The following is a 17979-nucleotide window of genomic DNA, read 5'->3' as shown; positions in this document are numbered from 1 at the left end:
CAGCCGGGAGAGCCGGCACCAAGGGCAGAGGAGGCCGAGGCACAAGCCCCTCAGAGGGGACAGGCCTGAGGCCTCTGGCTTGCCCAGGCTCACACCAAGGGGCTTTCTGTGGTGCCGGGCGGGGGAGGGAGGCCAGGCCCAGGCCGGTGGGAGAAGGGGCAGCGCCTGCCAGGGCAGCAAGGGGAGCTGCAGGGAGCGAGACGCGGCGTTTCTGCCTGGATCACTCAAGGGTCCTTCTCCGGGTGAAGCGCCTGTGACACCCCTGTGCTGCTGGGTTCCTCTGCCCCTCCCCTGGGAGGCCGTCCCCTTCGGGGGGCTCTTGCCCTGGCACTCGTCCAAGAGCCACCTGGGCAAAGCAGCCTGCCCCAGGCACCTTCCATAGCTCAGCTGGCAGAGCAGAGGCCTGTAGCGGGTGCTCGGCAAGTGCCCTTAGGTGGCTGATTCAACTCCAGCTGAAAGGAGAGATTCTTCTCCCTCCCCTGGCTGCAGGCCCGGCCTTAGGACCAGGAGGCTGCCTTGGGTCTGTCCCTTTGGGGCTGGTGCTACAATTGACAGAAAGGTTTTGGGTACCAGCTGCCAATCAAATGCCTTGGGCTGTGCAGGCCTTGAGTCATGGCAAGAGCCGGAGGGGAATGGGGAACGGCTGCACTTTGGAATGGGAAGGGGGGGTCTGGGACCATAAAGTAGAACAGTTTTAGGGCTGTTTCCAAGGAGGGCACCATGGCTTAGTTGGCTAAAGCAGCTGTCTAGTAAGCAAAAGATCCTGGGTTCAACTCCCAGTGGTGCCTTGTTGCCAGGTCAATGGGTCTTTTCTTCCCACCATTCTTCAACATGTATCTGGAGTTTGTTTTACCTTCAGCTGAGCTTGGTGGTGCCCTCACAGTGGGAGTAGGATAATAGCAAAGAGCAGGAGGTGTCCTAGGGGTTTGATTTTGTGAGGCTTAGCTAGACTTGCTAAATCAAGCTCTGGAAGATGGATTGCAGCAGCGATCTCCACCAGAGTGAAGACGTGGCCTAATGGTGCAATTAATTAGATGCCGACACTAATAGCCCCACTGCTGGTAACTCACTGGCTATGTCTAGACTGGCAAGTTTTTCCGCAAAAGCGGCCAGTTTTGCGGAAAAACTTGCCAGCTGTCTACACTGGCCACTTGAATTTGCGCAAGAACACTGACGATCTAATGTAAGATTGTCAGTGTTCTTGCGCAAATACTATGCTGTTTCCGTTGGGGAAAAAGCCCTCTTGTGCAAATGTATTTGCACAAGAGGACCAGTGTAGACAGCTCAGGACTGTTTTGTGCAAAAAAGCCCCGGGGGCGAAAATGGCGATTGGGTCTTTCTTGTGCAAAACCGCATCTAGATTGGCATGGACGCTTTTCTGCAAAAGGTGCTTTTGCGCAAAAGCGTCCATGCCAATCTAGATGCTCTTTTCTGCAAATGCTTTTAATGGAAAAACTTTTCCTTAAAATCATTTGCGGAAAATCATGCCAGTTTAGACGTAGCCACAGAGGCTACATCTACACTAGAAGTTTTCTCCTTAAAAAATATGTTAATGGGGGACTCAATTGCATGAGTCACCATCTCATTTGCATATTTTCTGCCAATTGGATTTTTGTGCAAAAGCAAGCAGTGTGAACACTTTTTTGGCACAAAACCCCCTTTTCCCAAAAGATTCTTATGCCCCCCCCAAAAGAGGTATATTGATCTTTCAGAAAAAGAGGGTTTTGTGCAAAAAGAAAACTTCCATACTGCTTGTTTTTGCACAACAACCCCAGCGCAAAATCAGTTTGCCAGAAAATATGTGAAGTAACCCAATGATGTAAAAAAACAGAACTGAACTATTAGTTTTTGTAGTGAGGCCTGTAAGTGCCTGTGTTTATTTGAAAATGTTGTTGTACCTTATGTTGTGCTACCTTTTATAATAGTAGTTGCTGTGTTAGTCTAGTCCAGCTAAAACAAAAAATAGAACTATGCAGTGCTAACAAGAGGGGTTATGTCTAGACTGGCATGATTTTCCAGAATGCTTTTGGTGGAAAAGAATTTTTGGCGGAAAAGCGTCCGTGCCAATCTAGACACGCTTTTCCGCAAAAAAGTCCCGATCGCCATTTTCGCGATCGGGGCTTTTTGGGGAAAACAAATCTGGGCTGTCTACACTGGCCCTTTTGCTCAAAAGTTTTGCGCAGAAGGACTTTTGCCCAAACCGGAGCAGCATAGTATTTGCGCAAGAACACTGACAATCTTACACGAGATCGTCAGTGCTTTTGCCTAAATTTAAGCTGCCAGTGTAGACAGCTGGCAAGTTTTTCTGGAAAAGCGGCTGATTTTCCGGAAAAACTGGCCAGTCTAGACACAGCCTTCCCTTAAAAGCATTTGTGGAAAATCATGCCAGTCTAGACGTAGCCCAGGGATACAATCAAAAAAAGTGAACACCTATAAAAAAGACAAATCAAATTTCAGAACAGAGGAGAGATGGGAGGGGGGAGGTAAATGTCTGTGAGCTAATGATATTAGAGGTGATAATTGGGGAAGCTATCTTTGTAATGGGTAAGATAATGTATATAACTGGACAAATCTCTCAGATGCTTCACCAAAGAATCAATGCACACAAAAGGGATATCAGACAGTATCACAAAGAAAAACAGTGTCTTGCCATTTCAACCAGAAATGGCATTGTCTCAACGATTTGATTACCTGCATACTGCTTGGCTACGTCTACACTGGCATGATTTTCCGAAAATGCTTTTAACAGAAAAGTTTTCCTTTAAAAGCATTTTCGGAAAAGCACATCTAGATTGGCAGGATGCTTTTCCGCAAAAGCATTTTTTGCAGAAAAGCGTCCGTGCCAATCTAGATGCAGTTTTCCGCAAAAAAGCCCTGATCACCATTTTCGTGATCAGGGCCTTTTTGCGGAAAACACTACTGTGCTGTCTACACTGGCCCTTTTCCGGAACAGTTTTCCGGAAAAAGGATTTCTTACAGTAGATCGTCAGTGCTTTTCCGGAAATTCAAGGGGCCAGTGTAGACAGCTGGCAAGTTATTCCAGAAAAGCGGCTGATTTTCCTGAATAAGTGGCCAGTGTAGACACAGTCCGGATGCACCCGGCTCCGGAGGGCGACAGGCCCGGCTGGGCCAGGGGTGTCGGGGCGAGAGCGGAAGCCGCACGGACCCGGTGCCTCCCGAGTGGCGGCTCCTGCCCGAGCCAGCCCCTGCTGGGTGTGCGGCCCGCAGCCGGGGAAAGCGCCAGCGGGGTCGAGAGTCAGGGTGCAGCAACGCCGCCAGGCTCCTTGCCGCCGAAGCGGGGCTCAGGCCGGAGAGGGGAGAGAGTGCCGGGCCCAGGCAGAAAGTCAGGTGGGGGCATGTCCCAAGCGGAGAGGCGGAGCGGCTTGAGCACGTATGCAGATGTGGGCACGAGCGGAGGCTTGTGGGAGCGGAAGCGGGCTGGCGAGCGGGGCCCACGTTGGGCAAGCGGGGCTCGATGTGGGTGTTGGGGGTGGCTTGGAGGCAGGGGCGGGCAGTAGGGGAGCATTTGGGGCACGGCGGTGTGGGTGCACGAGGTGGCATCCCCCATGATGTGAAAGAGTTTGGACGGTGGGGGGCAGGCGGTGGTTGTGCACGTGGAACTCATACTTACTTGGTAGGGAAGATATCATGATCACAAAGGTGGTTTTCCCAGGGTGAGGCTCATCCATTGCACTGTAGGTGTGCTGGTCCCTGTGATTTCCCCAAATGTGGCAAACTTGACTGCATAATTTGTGGTAGTGAGGATCTGCGTTTGTGCTTTCCCCTGGCGCTTGCTGTGAAAAATAGACTGACAGATGACCAAGACAAATGGAGAGGGAATGTTGCTGCTTCTGTTTTCACTCCTTTTTCTCTCTGTAGCGAGCATTGCTAGTTTTCTGTGTTTTTCTCTGCTTGGTCCCTGTTCTATGCTCCGGCTTGGCTTGGCTTGGCCCGGCCCACGGGGGGGGGGGGGGTTCTTTTTTTGCTTTTTCTGCCATCTCCCGGGAAGCACATCGCTTTCCTAGGCCATTGATGCCCCTCTTCAGCCACCCTGCTTGCCTTCAGGAAGTTTCCCCTAATGGCCGGCCAGCTGGACAGAGACAGAGGCATGTTGTCTAGACGTACCCTTAAGGCTACGTCTACACTGGCACCCTTTTCCGGAAATGATTAAAACAGAACAGTTTTCCGTTATAAGTATTTCCGGAAAAAGCACGTCTACTTTGGCAGGATGCTTTTCCGGAAAAGCCCTTTTTCCGGAAAAGCGTCCATGGCCAATGTAGACGCGCTTTTCCGGAAAAAAGCACCGATCGCCATTTTCGCAATCAGTGCTTTTTTGCGGAAAAGACTACTGGGCTGTCTACACTGGCCCTTTTCCGGAACAGTTTTTCCGGAAAAGGACTTTTGCCCGAACGGGAGCAGCATAGTTTTTCCGGAAAAACACTGACAATTTTACAGTAGATCATCATTGCTTTTCCGGAAAAGCAAGCGGCCAAGCGGCCAGTGTAGACAGCTGGCAAGTTATTCTGGAAAAGCAGCTGCTTTTCCGGAATAAGTGGCCCAGTGTAGACACAGCCTTGGATTTGAAGTAATGCTCATATAATTTGTAGTCTATCACTGAGCTACTCTCCCTGATGTTTGCACTGTTAGGAGTTGAGAAGGGGACAAGAGGCTTTTGTAGCCCACACACCCCTGGGCCTGTCTCCATCACTTCTGCCTCTGCCAGGTGAAGGGAGGCCTCTGGGCCCAGCATATTTCTCCCCAACCAGGGCTGGCTTTTGCAGGTGTCCTTTCTGATGGGACAGGCCACGTTCTTCTCAGGGTTTGGGTACCATGTTGCCCTAGAAAGGCTTGTGGCCAAAACACAGACCTCGCTGTAAGCAGGTTTTGAACCTGCAGAGGGAAACCCTATTAGATCTTAAGTCCAACACCTTAACCACTCAGCCATGACAGCTCTCAGTAACAGCAGGCCAGGGAAACTGGTAAATAATCTCAGTGCCCAGGCCTGACGTCACCTGACCCACAGAATTCACACGGCAAACCATTTCAGCAGTCATGCAGAGGGGTCCTGGGTGCTCTGGTCTGAGGCTGGTTTAGAGGTGAGTTCAAGGGGAAACCTCACAAAGGAGATTCCAGGCAGCCAGGCCATGGGGGTCTCTGAGATTGCCCCATCCCACCTGGCTGTTGCCATGGTTGCTCTGTGAGGTCACTGCCTCTCAGCCAATAAGCTGAGGCGCTGTAAAAGTTCCTTGTGATGTCACTGCTGCCTGTCATGCTCATGTCCTGCCCCTGGCCAGCTCCTTGGCATGTGTGAGCTGCTCTCCCTGCCCCCCTCACTCAGGGCTGGTTCTGGGGCTCACACAGGGAACATCAGAGGCTGCTCAGGGGGCCACATTGCTAGGCCAGGGGCCCTCCTGTGGGGCTGTGAGTGTTGCTGTCCCTGCTGTACAGACAGGGCCATAGAGCCTCAGGAGGCTGTAGCCGTGGGAGACACTTCCCTGGTTTCGGGAGGGAGACGAGACGTCAAGGCCCATGACTCGGAGCCATCTACCGATACCCATGGAAAGCTGATTTTCAGAGGGGTGTGATCAGCCCTTCCTGTGTATCTGGCTTCTTCAAAGGGGCTTCATTAGGAGCTAAAAGTTGAAGAAGGGCCATTTAGAAGAGTGAATTTCTTTCTCTGGCAGGCTTTTCTGGCTGCCCCAGTGGCCTAATGGACAAGGCACTGGCCTCCTAAGTCAGGGATTGTGGGTTCAAGTCCCACCTGGGGTGACAGTTTCCTTTCACTGACAAAGAGTTTGCATTCCTCTGCTCTCTGAAATACTTGGCAAGGATGCTCTGCAGTTACTGTTTCTTTCTCTGAAGAAGCTCACTAGCCAATGCTGGTGTTAGGTGCAGATCTGGTTCCTAAAACCCCAGGTATTCAAAGTCAGAATGAAGGGGCACATTTTACTCTAGAAAGCCCAGGAGTGACAAACAGCAAGAGGTGGCTGTAGCAGAGCAGGGTCTGTCTGGAGACAAAGAGGAGTTTGAGGATGAGAAGGCCCATGAAAGGCAGAGACTCCAGAGGAGCACGGGGTAGTTATTTGCTCTGGCAAAAGGACAGAAAATCCCCAGGCCCTGAGCATGGTGCGGGCGAGGCCCATGGGGCACTTTGCCTGGTGGGGTTCGGGGCGTGGAGAAGCTGTGAAGTTCTTTGAGTGGATAAGGTCCTTGGCTGAGCTGCGCCACCAGCCTTGTGTGTGACTCAAACTGTCCCTCGTCCCCTTTTGTGTGTCTGTTGTGCTTCCAGCTTCTTTCCTCAGGCACGTTCATCCGGCAAAGACCCCACCAGGGATCTTGTATCTTCCTTTGTGCAGCTCAGCCGCAGACACTGCCAGGGCTGGAAGGAAATTGCTGCACTTTGGGAGTCAAAGGTGTTGTCTGGGACCACAGAGCAGTTTTACCCAACAGCTTGAGGGGGGCACCATGGCTTAGCTTGCTTCTTCTAAACAGAAGAGCCTGGGTTCAACTCCCAGTGGTGCCTTGTTGCTTCCTTTGCTCACATTTTCCCAAGTCCTTCTGGGACACAGAAGAGGCCTCCCCTGGCCACCCATGAAACTGCTTGGCTGACCCAGGACCTGAAAGGGGCCATTAGGCAAAGACCAGAAGTGGTGACGCTGGGGTAGTGGCTGCCCTGCACTCTCCGTGGTGTGAGGAGCCGGGCGGGAGAGGGGTCCCAGAGGTTGTTGGGTGGGAGAGTAGAGTTTATCAGACTTTGGGCTAAGCTCTAGAGCAGACAAGGGAGAGGTGGGGAAGTGACTTCTGGATACTCTGTGTGGCCTGGGGATGCGGATCAAGAGCCGTCCTTGTGTTTTTTGCCGTAAAGTGTTGTTTCTGGGTCGTTTGCCTAAGATCGAGCATGTCTGCCTTTTGGAGAGCCATGTCTCAGGCACAAGCCCCCAGAGACCCCTCCAGGGACACATCACAGGTCCAAGCAAGGGGCAGAAACACCGAGCACTGTCAGTGTCTGGGCCAGAGATAAAGACCCTCTTGGAGCTGTGATCCGAGGGGGAGTCTCTGCAGGCCCGGCAGTCCAGGTGGAGGAATGCAGACATCTATAAACATAAAAACATAAGAACGGCCGTACTGGGTCAGATCTAAGGTCCGTCTAGCCCAGTGTCCTGTCTGCCGACAGTGGCCAGCACCAGATGCCCCAGAGAGGGTGGACCGAATACAATGATCAAGCGATTTGTCTCCTGCCATCCGTCTCCAGCCTCTGACAAACAGAGGCCAGGGGCACCATTCCTACCCCCTGGCTACTAGCCTTTTATGGACCTAACCTCCATGAAATTATCTAACATATGGTCCAATGGCTGATGGCCTTGCAGAGAAAGGCCACCTCCCCCCTCCTGCATCCTAGACCAAGTCAGACCCAAGGTCAACGAATTGCGGGAGGGGTATGTGAGGGCCCGTGAGGGCAGGTCCCGCTCTGGGGAAGCACCGCAGCACTGTGCATACTGTGAGGAACTGGACCGAATCCCGGGGTGTGGGGAGCCCCTGTCTCCAGGGAGAGTTGTGGAGTCTGGGATGGAGACACCTGGGAAGCAGCAGCTGCAGCTTCAGGATGACAACGCTGATGGGCTGCCACTCCAAGAGACGCAGGAGGACTCCCAAATGTCTTCAGGCAGCGGGGAGGGAACATCAGGTGAGTGCTGGGAGGTTGCCACACACAGGACATGTCGACACTTGCATCCTCTTTCCAGAGAGGGATGCAAATGGAGACATTCGAAATTCTAAATGGAACCAGGATTTAAATATCCTGCGCTATATTTGCATAATCGTATCTGGGCGCTATTTCGAAATACTTTATTATGAAATAAAAAACACTGTTTAGATGCAGTTATTTTGGGAGAAAACCCTTCTTCCAAAATAACCCTTAAACACTCCCCTCTGGTCTGGACCTAACAGCAGTGTCAGCGTTTGCTAGTCGGGGCTCTGGACAGCACCTGCACAGAGGGAGATGGCAACAGCGGGACGCCCTGGCCAACTGTCCCAATGTCTCACAGCAGAAAAGACAGCAAAAGAGGCCAATGCAAACAGCACCCTGGCAGCGAGGGAGTCAGCACGTCGGTGGGTGGGACAGGGAGCTGGGGGCAGAGCTGGGCTCTAACTCACTGGGTGCCCTTGGCCCATTCAGTGAATCTCTCCCTGGCTCTATGGCCCTGTCTGTACAGCAGGGACAGCAACACTCAGGAGGAGGCTGGTTTGATGCTTCACCCCATGGCCCAGCAAGGAGCCCCCAGGCTCCCCCTGTGCTCAGGGAGCCAGGTTTGCCTTGTGAATTCTGTGGGGCAGGTGAGGTGAGGCCTAGGCACTGGGATTAGTTACCAGTTTCCCTGGCCCTGGGGCTTTGCTAAGCTCACAGCTATGGTGGCCGAGTGGTTAAGGCATTGGACTAGAAATCCACTAGGGTTTCCCTGCGCAGGTTCAAATCCTGCTCACAGCGAGGCCTGTGTTTTGGCCACACCCCTAACCAGGGCAACAAGCTGCACAACCCCTGAGCCACTCTCCCTGTCCCCAGTCAATCCCTTTCTGCGCCTTCCGAGACAGACAGGGGCCTGGTGCCTCATTATGGGTCCCTGAGCTCTAGGGAAACTCTCAGCTCCTGCAGCCTCTGCCCCTTGCTCAGCACCCCATGGCTCAGTCCTACCCCGGGGGCTGCCCTGCTCTAGTGTGTGATAGGAGTTGAGTGAGAGGATGAAACATCTGGGCCTGCCCCCATAGGTCCATCCATGAAGGGCAGATATGCTGGGGATATGATGTGGGTCACTCCTCCCGAGGCACACAGCCCCCCCCCCCCCCCCCCCCGCGGCCTGTGTTGGGAGCAAAGGGTCTAGAGAAGTATTGGGGGGGAGAGAGAAGGGGGGGGGGTCTTGTTCCCTGCTCTTTCTCTGCCTTGGCCAAAGAATTAGTAACAGAATATTTGTCCAAGTTTATGTACAGACAAAAACTAACTTAAGCATGTTTCTGTGGGGTAGTGATTATCATGTTTGCTTATTGTGCAAAAGGCTCCTGGTTCAAAGCCAAGCAGAAATGGGGGACAGGAAGGTTCTGCTCTGATTTGTGTCTCCCCAGATAAACACAGCTCCTGCTGCTTGGGATAAGCCCAACTCCCAGGCTGAGTAAACCAAGGAACAGCAGGAGCCCTGTCCTAGAAAGAGAGGTAGGGACCAGTGTGTGTATGGCCCAGACAGACAGCCCCAGGCTGGGAGAGCAGAGCTGCCCAACAGCTCTAGTGCTCCTCAGCCCCCAGGAGGGCACATTGGTGCTAACAACATGCTCATGTGATGCCACATTCCAGCCAGGCCCACACAGAGTGTTTCTTGTGGTGTCACCTGATTTCCTGCAAGTGCAGCTCTTGTACCTGCCCCCTGGAAGAATAGAGCCCCAGGCTGTAGCTCAGCTTTCATTCTACCAGGCAGTTTGTGAGGGCAGCTCTAAACAAACCCATTAACTTGAAATTGTTAGCCCCTACTAGCACATGCTAAAGCCTGGGATTGAACCAGGGACCTTTAGATCTTCGGTCTAACACTCTCCCAATTGAGTTACTTTGACTGTGGTAAAAGGCCTGTGTGGCCTGTAATTCTCTGTCTGGGATGTTTGGCTGCATGTCGTCATGCCCTGCCCAGGAAGGCCAGACTGGCCTTTCCACAGCGCCCCTCCCCCACAGCCAGAGCCAAGGTTCCACCTAAGCCAGGCCTGGGCAATACAGGCCAGCGGGCTGGATCCAGCCCATGAAGCCACCCAACATGGCAGCAAGAAGCCTCAGGCAGATTCCCTGCTCGCCCTGCCCCCACGCACAGCTGAGAGAAGGGGCTGCTGGGCCCTTTGTGTCTCTCAGCTGCAGAGGAAAAGGCTTCAGGCCTGGTCCCTGCTCCAGGCTTGTTTGTGGCCAATGGGAGCTGCCTGCTTGAAGCCCTGGCCAGTACCCACAAGCTCTTATTCACCCAGGCATGTGACCTGTGCCCCCTGCTCAGGGAAGGGGCTGCCTGAGAAATGTGCTTGGCTGCTGGGAGTGTCTCCCACTCAGAGCCTGCCTCTGGCACCCCAGCCCCTCCCTTCTCTCAGCCCACTGGCCCTCCCTGTGATGGAAAAGGGCAAAGACTTGGCAGATTTCATTAATACAGATGAGGCTGGTTTCCCTAATTGGGAATTGAACCCAGGCCTCAGCAGTGAAAGTGCTGAATCCTAGTCACTAGACCATCAGGGACACATGAAGCCTTTTTGCTCACCTACACTAGCCTTTCACAGGCCACTTTCTGTCCCCTTCAGGACATGGGTCCATTTTCCATTGTCCAGAGGGGACAAGAACAGAAACCAAACAGAACATCAGAACAGCCAGACTGGGCCATGCCAGTTGCCAAATGACAGCAGCCATGACAGCAGCCAATTTCATTGCCCAGTGGGAATCCTCAGGACAGACAATTGTTAAGTGATCCCTCCTGTCGCCCATTCCCAGCTTCTAGAATACACCAGCTAGGGACACCTGCCCTGTCCATCCTGGTTAAATGCCATTGATTGACCTTCCCTGCATTAAATGATCCAGTTCTGTTTTGGATCAAATGTCTTGGGCTGCGCAGGCCTTGAGTCATGGCAAGAGCTGGAGGGGAATGGGGAACGGCTGCACTTTGGAATGGGAAGGGGGTGTCTGGGACCATAAAGTAGAACAGTTTCAAAGCCCTTTCCAAGGAGGGCACCATGGCTTAGCTGGCTAAAGCACCTGCCTCATAAACAGGAGATCCTGGGTTCAAGTCCCAGTGGTGCCTTGTTGTAACCTTTGCTCACATTTACTGATGCCCTTCTGGAACACAGAAGAGGCCTCCCCTGGCCACCCATGGAACTGCTGGTTCAGGAAAAGGCTGATTGGGGAGGAGTGTTGGAAAGAAGGAAACCACAAGTGAGAAGCACCTGCTGCCCACAGACCCTCACTCTCTATGGCTGCAGGAGCTGCAGCAGTTGCTCCCTCAGGCTCTCTAGGCCCTGACCTGACCCCCTGAGGGAATCACAAGGGCATGTGGTGCTGGCTCTCCTGGCCCAGCAATTGCAGTCAGAGCCCTGCCTTGCCAGTGCCAGCAGCTTCTGCAGGGGCTCCAGGCTTGTGGTTTCCTTCTTCCCAACACTTCTCCCCCAACACTTCTCCCCAATCAGCCTTTTCCTGAACCAGCAATCAGCCTTTTCCTGAACCAGCAGTTCCATGGGTGGCCAGGGGAGGCCTCTTCTGTGTTCCAGAAGGGCATCAGTAAATGTGAGCAAAGGTTACAACAAGGCACCACTGGGACTTGAACCCAGGATCTCCTGTTTATGAGGCAGGTGCTTTAGCCAGCTAAGCCATGGTGCCCTCTGCCAAAGGACCTTTAAAATGGCTCTTTATGTTTCCAGACAACACTTTTGACTCCCAAAGTGCAGCCGTTCCCCACTTCCCTCCAGCCATTGAGCCCAGGTGGTGTCTGGCCCCCTGGGCACAGAAAGCTACAGCTCAGTGGGCAGGGGGCTTTGGCTTCCTTGCCCATGGGATGCTGTTGCAGGGAGGGCTGCTCAGCAGGGCTGGGGTTCACCTGTGGAGGAAGGGAAGAGTATTTGGGTGCAGACTGGCTCACCTAGTGAGGAGGCTTTAAACTAGGTTTGATGGGGGCAGGTGCCCAAAGCCCAGAGGTAAGTGAACAACATGGACACCTGGGGGATACCAGGGCACAGGCAGGAGAAGATGGGAGTGAATCCTGCTACCTCTGCCATGGCTTGGCCCAGGAGTGCTGGGGTCTAGCAGCTTTTCACCCCAGCTTTGTGGGAGGCCAAGTAGGAAGGGGCCTCTGGAGGCTCATAACCCCCTGGCCTTCTGTGTCTGTGGAAAGTGGGGAGAGGACACATACCTCTCACTGGGGAACAGGGCGCATGGATCCCACTCGTTCCTGCAGAAAATGAAACAGGCTGAGCATTTTGCAGAGAACAAGCCAGAGCCCTTCTCCTGTCCCTGGAGAGATGGAAATGGGTCTGTTCCTTGTGGGGAAAGAAGTGGGTGTGTTGGGAGTGGGGTTCGAGTTCAAACCTCTCCACAGACCAGAACCCCACATTAGGGGTAAGAAAGAGCCTTGAGTCAGGCAGTGGAGAACACTTGGCTCCTGTTACCCTGAGATGAGATATTAGGAAACTTTTCCCATGCATCCTGGCTAGCTCAGTTAGTAGAGCATGAGACTCTTAATCTCAGGGTCATGGGTTCAAGCCCCATGCTGGGCAGAGCCTTTCCTTAACTCACATTCTCAGCCTGTGAACAATTGGCTCTCAGTTTTCACCAGGGTTTTAGAAAGAAAAGGTCTAGTCCTCGGGTCCAGCTTTAGTAGAACCAAAGAGAGAACCAACTGCAATTTCCATCTTCTGAGGAGAAGGGAAGAGGATTTTCTTCTCCTCAGTTCTAGCCACATCAGCCCAGGGGGGAGAAAAAATAACCCTCCGCCTGCTGATTGTCCCCCGTCAGCTTCTGTAGCTTCACCTCCTTCCACAGCAGCTCCAGCTTTGAGCTACAAATATCAAGGGGCTGGTGAGGAAATGAGGCATTTCCCTGAGAACAAGAGGTGGAGTGTTCACAAGGAGCATCCCCCTCCCCTGCAGAGCAAGGTGTTAGAAACAGCTAGGAACAGAACAGTCAGACAAATTCCATCTCTTCAAATGTGTTTCTCTGGTGTAGTGGTTATCATGTTTGCCTAACGTGCAAAAGGTCCCTGGTTCAAAACCAGACAGGAACACAGGGTCTTCTCCTATTGGGGTGCCCAGGTAACTGCAGCTGCTGTTGACCAGCCTGTTGATGAGCCCAATGCTCATGTGACAGGGGAGGGGGTAACCTGGGGAAGCCAGATAAATTAGGCCAGGCAGCTGCTTGTGCCTTGGCATCCCCTGCCCTGGAAGGCTGGTGCATTGGGCTGGCTCTGCCTGCTGCCTCCCTTGTGTGACTTGCCCAGTGTAACAGGCCAAATGTCAGAAAAGCCTCTTCCAAAAAAAAAAAAAAGCAGAAGAAAAAGCTGCACAAATTGGGTTTTGAAATGTGCGTAGCTTTTCCCAGAAGAGCAGTGTAGGGCAGACACAGCCTGAGTGTTGCTCAGCACTGGTAGGAGACAGGGAGGGACAAAATGATCTAATGGCACCTGCAGCCTTTCAGAACAACTCCCAGCCCCAACCGCAAGAACCAGCCCTTCCCTCCATCCTCACTGGGGTCTGCTGGGAACTGTCTGAACTCAAGCCCACCCCAGTTTCACCCTAAGGATCCCTGGTCTGTAAAAGCTGCGCCCTGGAAATGAGAAAGCAGCTAAAGTGACACTCGTGGGACTTGAACCCACAAACTTTGAATGTCTAGCTGGGCTCACATGAATCACTGCAGCTTAAAATAGTGATAGAAAAGTAGCCATGTTAGTCTAGGGCAGCTGAAACAAAATACAGAAAAAAACCAGTTTCTTGCCATTTTAACTCAGAAAGGACATTATCTCAATGACTTAATTACCTGCATTCTGCTTCAAAAGCCTTTTAAAACTGCACTTTCAAGGGAATCCTCTGAACTGTTATTCATGCTAAAATTTGACACTTTGCGGCGGGGTCCTAACAAAGACTCTAGTTATCTTACCCATTACAAAGATAGCTTCCCCAATTATCACCTCTAATATCATTAGCTCACAGACATTTTCCTTCCCCCCCCGCATCCCCGTTCTGTTCTGAAAATTGATTTGTCCTTTTCATATGTGTTTGGTTTTTTTAATTGTATCCATTGATATATATGGTTGTGACAATTTTCTTCCACTATTTGATCTGAGGAAGTGGGTCTGGCCCACGAAAGCTCATCACCTAATAAACCATCTTGTTAGTCTTTAAAGTGCTACATAGTCCTGTATTTTGTTGCAGCTTAAAAGTCCAACATGCTTTCCATTGCACCACAGAGCCTGATATCTCCACTCTCTGCTTTGCAGCATGGCAATTGCTGGTGGCAAAGAAAGGGGAGCCAGGTCTGTCTCTTTGGGGAGAGCAGGTAGGAAGGGGGGGGGGATCACTGAGCCCTTGACAGTGAAAATAAGGGATAAGAGCTGAGCTGTAGTTGGAGAATGTGGGCATCAATCCCACTGCCTCTCGCATGCGAAGCAAGTGCTCTACCACTTGAGCTAATTCCCCTGTTGTGTTTACAAAAGTCTTCTTGGAGGCTCTTCCCTTCTCCACAGGGACGTCTGTCATCTAGGTCAGTTAGTCGTGGGAAAGGAGAAAGCTCCGAAAAGGCCTCAAGGGCAACTCTCAAGGAGACTCCCTGCAGCAAAGCCATGGGGGGCGGGGCTCTGAGATGGCCCCTGCCCTGCAGCCTGTCCCACCTGGCCACTGTCATGGACTCTCTGTGAGGTCATCACATCCCAACCTCCTTTAGCCAATAAGCTGAGGGGCTGCAAAAGGCCCTTGTGATGTCACTGCCACACCCACTCCTGCCCTCCAGAGCTAATGTCCTGCCCCAGGCAGCCCCTTTGCATGGCTGAGCTGCTCCCAGGGGTGAAAGTGACACATTTCTTACAGGGCCTGTTCTATTGGGCACCACCCCTTGGGCAGGGGGATGCTCAAGGCAGGAAGTGGGGGGAGGGGTTGTGATAGGACAGTACCTGTAAGAAATTAAAATGTGGAGTGTGGGAGACTCAAGGCAGGGATTTGGGGAGTGTGTGAGAGTGGGGGGGCGGGGGGGCTCAGGGCAGGGGAGAGGATGTGGGAGGGTAAAGAAGTCAGGGCACAGGATCTGGGATATGGGGGAGGCTTGGGGCTGGGACTGTGTGTGTGTGTCGAGGGGATCCCTCTGCTCTGTGCTCCCTGAGGCCCTTTAACACACATGGACTGACCTGGGCGCAGGCCAATGAGGGGGGTTTCAGTGAAGCTACATGTAAATGGATCCCTCTAGCAATCCCTGCCAGCCACATGCACAGGGGGAGGGACTTTAGCCAAGGAAGCAGAAGCAGCCACTCTGAGGGAGGTTTAGAAGCAAAGATGGGCTGCTGCAAGGATGGATGAGGGGATGTCACAGGGCAGGAGCATGATAAGGGGAGCAGAGAGGGCCCTGCTGCACCGAGAGACATGGCAAATCCTGGGATTGAACTAGAGACAGAAATTCACCTTCTAACTGTCCCTTCTTCAACTTTTAGCTCCTGATTAAGCCCCTGTGAAGAAGCCAGATACACAGGAAGGGCTGATCACACCCCTCTGAAAATCAGCTTTCCATGGGTATCTGTAGCTGGCTCCAAGTCATGGGCCTTGACATCTCGTCTCCCTCCCGAAACCAGGGAAGTGTCTCCCACCGCTGCAGCCTCCTGAGGCTCTATGGCCCTGTCTGTACAGCAGGGACAGCAACACTCACAGCCCCACAGGAGGGCCCCTGGCCTAGCAACGTGGCCCCCTGAGCAGCCTCTGATGTTCCCTGCTTGAGCCCCAGAACCAGCCCTGAGTGACGGGGGCAGAGGGGGAGCAGCTCACACATGCCAAGGGGCTGGCCAGGGGCAGGACATGAGCCTGCAATGCAGCAGTGACATCACAAGAAACTTTTGCAGCACCTCAGCTCATTGGCTGGGAGGCAGTGACCTCATAGAGGGACCATGGCAACAGCCAGGTGGGACAGGCTGCAGGGCTGGGGCATCTCAGGGACCCCCATGGCCTGGCTGCCTGGAGCCTCCTTTGTGAGGTTTCCCCTTGAGGGCAGAAGGGATTGAGGGTTCCAGCTGGGAGTGTCTCTGTGGAGATTTCCCCTGTGGGGCAGGCAGGGTTGCAGGAGAGGCTGGCACTGAACCTCTGAGAGAGGCAAGAGGATGGGCTGCAAACACCCGATGAGGATGGGATTTGAACCCATGCGTGCAAAGCACAATGGATTAGCAGTCCATCGCCTTAACCACTCGGCCACCTCATCGGAGCTGTTACCATTTGCTTCAAATCACCTGAAGTCAGCACTTCAGGGAACCTTTCTGCCACTTGCTGACTGGCCAAGGACACCCAGGGCTGGAAGGTTTTCGCTTTTCACAATGTTCCCTGGGCTGCTGTACAAAGCTCAGTGCTCGTAACAAACCCAAACACCCCTGGCTACATCTACCTTGTTTTGTGCAAAAGGTCTTGCCCAACAGTGTGTCCACACTGCCATGTGCTGTTGCACAAGAGAAGTGCTTTTCTGTAAAAGCAGCCATGGCAGTGTGGACGCTCTCCTGCGCAGGAAAGCTCTGACGGGCATTTTCGATATTTGGCTTTCTTGAGCAAGAAACCCCTGTTGCCCGTCCACACTGCCTCCTTGTGGACGAGTTCTTGCACAAGAGGGCTTATTACTCGTGGGGAGAGCAATAACTTCTGTGCAAGAAGCCCTGTTGTCTGATGCTGCACTATAAATTTACTTGCGCAAAAATGTGCCTTCAGTGTAGACGCGCTGCAAGATTTTACACAAGAGCAGTTGCTCTTGCACAAAAAGCCTGCAGTGTAGACGTAGCCCTGCAGTGTAAACACAGCCTGAGAGACACGAGGAAATGAAGTGGCCAGAGCCTCCCCCCAGCAGGCTGGCCCTCAACAGGACGGGCACGTCTACACAGCACCCTCACCTCGAAGTGAGCTGTGCAATGTGAGCGGCTGCCCGGGACCCCAGGGGAAGGTCTGTGGGGAGTTTCCAAGGCAACAACAACTACAAAGTTTCATAATCTACACTCACGTGACTGTGATTTATTCCTCCACTGGCAAGTGTCTCTGAAGGGATGAGAAATGCAGGGCCCAGGTGCAGGGAGCCGGGTCACATTCTGCTGCCTGAGTCTCAGTCCTGGCTGAAGCCTGGCTACAGAGAGAAGAGGCCAGTGCAAACAGCCCCATGGCAGCGAGGGAGTCAGTAAGTGGGTGGGTGGAGCAGGGAGCTGGGGGCAGAGTTCAGCTCTAACTCACTAGGGGTGCGTCCCATACTTCAAAATAATCAATGCGCCTACAGGCAATCCCCGGGTTACGTACAAGATAGGGACAGTAGGTTTGTTCTTAAGTTGAATCTGTATGTAAGTCGGAACTGGCGTCCAGATTCAGCTGCTGCTGAAACTGATCAGTTTCAACAGTGGCTGAATCTGGACGCCAGTTCTGACTTACATACAGATTCAACTTAAGAACCCCAGGCATCCCCAAGTCAGCTGCTGCTGAAACTGATCAGCGACTGATTCCAGGAAGCCTGGGGCAGGGGCTTCCTGTAGTCAGCCACTGGTCATTTTCAGCAGCTGCTGACTTGGGGACACCTGGGGCAGAGCAGCTGGGGTGCTGCTGGGTTGGTCCAGTGGCACCCAGAGCGGCGCTACGGGACCAACCGGCAGCACCCCAGCTGCTGTACCACAGGCGTCCGGAGCAAAGCCGCGGAGCACAGGAGCAGCGGGACAGCCCAGACGCGCTGTGGCTATCCTGCTGCCCTTGGGCTCCTTGGCTTTGCTCTGCTTTGCTCCCCGTCTCCCCGGTCTGCAGACCGAGAGGTGGGGGGGGGAACAGAGCACAGGAGAGCAGAGCAAAGCCGCGGAACACACGGCCAGCTGACAGCCCAGACGCATCTGGGCTGTCAGCTGGCCGCGTACTCCGCGGCTTTGCTCTGCTCTGCTCTGCTCCCCCTCCGCCTGGTCTGCAGACCAGGGGGAGGGGGAGGGTGAGCAGAGCGGAGCACGCGGCCAGCTGACAGTCCGCCGCTTTGCATCCTCTCCCTGGTCTGCTGGATCCGCGTAAGTCGGATCCGCGTAACTCAGGGACTGCCTGTATTTTGAAATAGCTTATTTTGTAATTTGGGGCTGGCTACACAGCACTTCGAAACAAATCCGCATGCAGGGACGTCGGAATAGCGAGCCTGTTATAGCTTGAAATAAGGGGCTTGCTCTTAAGACGTGTCAGTGTGATATGAGCACCACGTCCTAAACCTCCGAGCTAGCCGGCCCACAGGTGTGAGTCTCACAAGTA

General features: G+C 53.3%; 1 protein-coding gene and 8 non-coding genes across 9 annotated transcripts in view; 5 read left to right on the top strand and 4 right to left on the bottom strand.

The window, feature by feature from the left end:
• LOC142826104 (uncharacterized) overlaps positions 1–17979 on the bottom strand; it is a 284204-nt gene that overhangs the window by 59485 nt on the left and 206740 nt on the right.
• Positions 715–788, top strand: TRNAT-AGU (transfer RNA threonine (anticodon AGU)). The gene has a single exon. It is a non-coding gene; the product is annotated as a tRNA-Thr (tRNA).
• On the top strand, positions 3624–3786 carry LOC142824501 (U1 spliceosomal RNA). Its single transcript, XR_012899361.2, has one exon. It is a non-coding gene; the product is annotated as a U1 spliceosomal RNA (small nuclear RNA).
• On the bottom strand, positions 4870–4951 carry TRNAS-AGA (transfer RNA serine (anticodon AGA)). The gene has a single exon. It is a non-coding gene; the product is annotated as a tRNA-Leu (tRNA).
• Positions 5697–5769, top strand: TRNAR-CCU (transfer RNA arginine (anticodon CCU)). Its single transcript has one exon. It is a non-coding gene; the product is annotated as a tRNA-Arg (tRNA).
• On the top strand, positions 8404–8485 carry TRNAS-AGA (transfer RNA serine (anticodon AGA)). Its single transcript has one exon. It is a non-coding gene; the product is annotated as a tRNA-Ser (tRNA).
• Positions 10732–10805, top strand: TRNAM-CAU (transfer RNA methionine (anticodon CAU)). Its single transcript has one exon. It is a non-coding gene; the product is annotated as a tRNA-Met (tRNA).
• On the bottom strand, positions 11304–11377 carry TRNAM-CAU (transfer RNA methionine (anticodon CAU)). Its single transcript has one exon. It is a non-coding gene; the product is annotated as a tRNA-Met (tRNA).
• Positions 15859–15940, bottom strand: TRNAS-GCU (transfer RNA serine (anticodon GCU)). Its single transcript has one exon. It is a non-coding gene; the product is annotated as a tRNA-Ser (tRNA).

The sequence above is a fragment of the Pelodiscus sinensis genome, chromosome 25 (genome assembly GCF_052426305.1).
Source record: "Pelodiscus sinensis isolate ZL-2025 chromosome 25, ASM5242630v1, whole genome shotgun sequence".
NCBI lineage: Eukaryota > Metazoa > Chordata > Testudines > Trionychidae > Pelodiscus > Pelodiscus sinensis.
Note: the sequence above shows the minus strand (reverse complement) of the source record. Positions and strands in the feature narration are given on the sequence as shown.